Source organism: Gigantopelta aegis, chromosome 13 (assembly GCF_016097555.1).
Source record: "Gigantopelta aegis isolate Gae_Host chromosome 13, Gae_host_genome, whole genome shotgun sequence".
In the NCBI taxonomy this organism is placed as follows: domain Eukaryota; kingdom Metazoa; phylum Mollusca; class Gastropoda; order Neomphalida; family Peltospiridae; genus Gigantopelta; species Gigantopelta aegis.
Window position 1 is genome coordinate 23,657,917 of NC_054711.1, and position 4,574 is coordinate 23,662,490.

Sequence of the window (4,574 nt, forward strand, 5' to 3'; positions counted from 1 at the left end):
ATAAACATACACTACTTGCCATAGGCACCAGGTCAATTTAGCCCATGGAGACGACGGACTTTTATTAAGAAACTTATTCAACTATTTTCCAAAGTATTTCCATATTTTCCAGCAATTCATGTGCTACATGTATGTCCCCAGATCCCTTGTAAAAGGTAAATGAATGAAAATGTTATTAACCCCTCAGCATGAACAAGATAATTTTGTTGAGTGTCAAAGATATGAATTAATGAAATGTTTTATTATCCTATCATTATGGAGATGTATTTTAATATAGGTTTTTGATATTAGTCATTTTATTATTTGTATACTATATGTTTAGAAACATGTTGAACCTAACGTCAGATATGTACGAAAGACCTATAATGGTTGCAGTGGCAAATATTGGGGATCAATGTATGGCAACCTTCCCAAAATATTGGCACCTACTATACTAGAACTATTTGCAGAGCAAATAACAGAAATGACTTTGCAAATGGTGATACAAGCATGAAACTTTGCACAGATTATCTCTTTTGAGAGTTCTTCAAATTCATTCAATGAGCAACTTGAAATGTCAATATGGCGGTAATTTTTCCCCAACCATTGTCTGTTATTGACATGTATATTAATAACATTTCAAGTTGCTCATTGATTTAATTTGAAGAACTCTCCAAAGAGATCATCTGTGCTAAGTTTCAAGCTTGTATCACCATTTAAAAGTCATTTCTGTTATCTGCTTTGCCAATAGCCCAAGGAGTATGTGTCCATGTTTTGGGGAGGTTGCCATACATTGATCCCCCAATATTTGCTACTCCATCCATCAGAGGACTTTTTTTTACATATCAGACGTTAGGTTCAGTATGTTTCTAAACATAAAAATAAGGGACACAACTCTGTCACAAATGGGCAATTCAACATGAAAGTCAAAACTGTTCTGTAATAGTATCTGATAAAAGCTATACACAAAATTTCAGCTCAATATCTCAAGGTTGTACCGGTAGGGACTAATAAACATGGCTTAGAAAAGATGTCCGGACCGTAAGAGCAAATGAGAAAGAAGAAAAATTCAGTCACGTGACTGGAACAGGAAGTAGTGGACTCATTGAAATATTTTTTTTAGCCATCCCACTGGCTGTTGAGATGTTCGGACCAGTCCAATATTAGGTCAGTAATATTAGACCATTTCTTGGTCACGGTCGGAAAAAATTAGTAAAAAGCTGAAACTTGGTAGATACACTCCTCTAACCATCCTTAATAGCATACTAAAAGTCCCCATTTATCTTCTTTGAGCTTTTACCGTGATGACGTCATGGCACCACGAGCGTCACTGATCTACAAAATAGTGTTTGGGCTAAGTTCTACAGACCACACGAGTTTATCATCTACTTATTTACAGTGGTATCTTCATTGTTTAATAAAGGATATTGCTTCAAATAATACAGATGTCGTTTTATGATGTCATCACGTCACAGTGACGTCATGTTGACTGTGGCGTCATGTTGTAAACATGTCGTATTTGAGATTCATGCGCGCCGAGAGATGTGGCGTCGGCTCACCTAGTATATGCCAAGTGTGCTCATCTATATCTTCAGCAGATGTCAACATTAGAAAAGAAGATGTTGCCAGATGAGTTTGAAGTGTTCTCCTCCAGGGGTTACTTTACAGTCAGACGGATGGATACAATGCGGGCAGGAATATGGACAGACATGACTATAGAATAGATGGTAATGCGAGCAATGAAAACATCAGGTGGTCTCACCAGAGGTCGTGGTATGACCGAGAGCGTTATCAGTAATTGGGTGGTGGGCATGCCAGGCTGCAGTGAGATTACTCAACACGTTGAAACATTTTGTGGCATAGCCTATACCACCAGTGAGCAACATGTCGAACTGAGAATGTCTCATCAATTGCGTGACAACAGAGATGTTGATACTCTACTACAGTGGCTTACAGTCCATAGTCCCATCTACCAAATCAGGAACTGATGTCACTAGCAACTGGTGTTGTGGGTGGAAACACGATAAACTGTGTGATTCTGCAGTCAAGTTGGTACAGCCGCAATGCAGAAAATCGTGGGTAAGACATTTGGAGACATCCACCTGCACTGGAAAGACAAAGTTCTTCCACTGTCTAGTGTCACCAACTCAGTCAAAGTGCGAAAAGAGGTCATTCCTGTGAACACTATGCAGCTCTTCAACAGGATAGTTTGTGTGATCAAGTCTGAAGACAATTTTGCCTCTTGTCTCAAGTATGAACTAGCTCCTAGACCTTTATCACTGTTTGATGAGATACCCATGAGGAAAACCCAGAAATCGGTCATGTATGATGTCATAGAATCAGTAGCTGGTAGTCAAAAAACATATCCTGCAGAAAGCACAGTTGGCGGATATTTACTGAGACGAGTGATATGGCCTCAACATGGCTCGTACAGTGACATATACTCAGTATATGTAACATATGTACAGAAACACCATAGAATAAATAGTGGCATCGTTGTATTTGATGGTTATAGTGATGCACCACGCACCAAGGGTGTGGAGCAAAATCACCAAGAGATGAAGTCACAGTCGCAAAGCGATCTTGTTCACAGATAATATGCCTATTACTATCCGTCGAGAAAGATTCTTGACCAATGGAAAGAATAAAGCCAGGTTTATTCAAGCTCTGACTGGGTATCTGGAACATGCTGGCATAGAAGTGAATCATGCTGTAGCAGATGCAGATACGTTGATTATTCGTACAGCAATAGAGCTATCAAGGAACAACAATGTTGTTTTGGTGGGAACCGATGTTGACTTACTTATTTTGATACAGTTGTCAAAGCAAGACAACCAACTATATTTGTATAAACCAGAAGCTGGAAAATGTCCTGATAAAGTTGTTTTTCGTCAGCTGTGCTCAGCGGTGTTTGTCAGAAGCCTCTAGCACTTTGCTCTTCGTACATGCAATGACTGGGTGTGACACCACATCTGCCTTGTACCGACAAGTTAAGAAGAAGGCATTCACTTTTCTTCAGAAGAACCCGGATCTACAGCATTGTGTGGTGAAGGTATTCAATGACCCAACCTCTTCACCAGATTCTGTGTCATCTGTATGCGAACAGATCCTGCTGGCCTTGTATGGTGCTCACAAGACCACAAAATCTCTGAATGTTCAGAGACAGGAGATTCATGAAAGCAGTAGCTAACTGTCCTCTTCAGAACAAGATACAGCTCGCAGCTCTACCACCGACATCTGCAGCAGCAAAGGAACATTCATTCAGAGTTTATCACCAAGTGCAGCAGTGGTTAGGAGTAGAACAGAATGGGGTCGGGAACTGACAGATGGACAGCTACAACCGGTTTTCACACGTCAGCCACCTGCACCTAATTAAAACTGTCAAGTTTGGTTTCATGCAACTGCAAGAGAGGTTGTGAGCGACCGTGTGGCTGCAAGAAAGCAGGTCTGTTCTGCACAGTTCTATGTGGCCATTGCCAAGGAAATGGCTGCAGCAATTCAGAAAAAAACAGTCGTTTGTGAATCAGACACTGATTTTGAAGTGAAAGAGAACGAAGATGACTCGCTGGAACTTGACTATGAAGCATTTGATTTCTAGATGACTGATGAGGATTCTCTAGAGGATTATCTGGAGGTTACTAATGAATGTGACGTTTTACCAACAACTGAAAATCCACGAAAGCGAAAACGCAAGTTGTAAACTGTATGAGCTGTCTGATACTATTATATGTTCGAACTTGTAAATTGTACTAAACGAGTACCTAGGATGACGTCATATATGACATCATGATCTATTTTCTTGTGTTTATTTGCATTGCCGACAATTGTTTGAAATCACTATTGCCATTTAGTAATAAATCTTCAAACAATATACTCATGTATACTAGAATACATCTCCGAAAAGGCCATTTCTCACATAAATATGAACTAATACGTCGTAACGTCATAATGACAGAAGCTCAAGGAGGATACACGGGGACTTTTAGTATGTTATTAAGGCTACTAAGAGGAGTGCATAAACAAAGTTTCAGCTTTCTACTAATTTTTTTCGACCTTTTGGCCATTTTTCCTGGACTATATCTTAAGGGGAAATGCCTTTAGTTTGTGGGCTGGTTAAGTTGAAAAGAAATACATTGGCATGAGAGATGTGTGGATGGAATGATGCAATTTTCAGAGGTCTGCAGATACACACTGGATATATAGTAAACTACACTAGTACGAACTGATCGTAAAGTCCCATTTTATCTCCCATTACATTAATAATCAACATATGATGCAAATGTGTACAACGAGCTACTGCTATAATGAACTACTGCACAGAACGAACTGATCGTAAAGTCTCGTTTTATCTCCCTACACATTAATAATCAACATATGATGCAAATGTGTACAACGAACTACTGCTATAATGAACTACAGCACAGAACGAACTGATCGTAAAGTCTCGTTTTATCTCCCATTACATTAATAATCAACTTATGATGCAAATGTGTACAACGAGCTACTGCTATAATGAACTACAGCACAGAACGAACTGATCGTAAAGTCTCGTTTTATCTCCCTACACATTAATAATCAACTTATGATGCAAATGT

The 4,574-nt window shown here is 39.3% G+C and overlaps 1 protein-coding gene across 1 annotated transcript in view; it reads left to right on the forward strand.

Moving 5' to 3' along the window:
* Nucleotides 1-4,574, forward strand: part of LOC121387405 (armadillo repeat-containing protein 8-like) — a 58,062-nt gene that overhangs the window by 15,499 nt on the left and 37,989 nt on the right. The window lies entirely within an intron of this gene.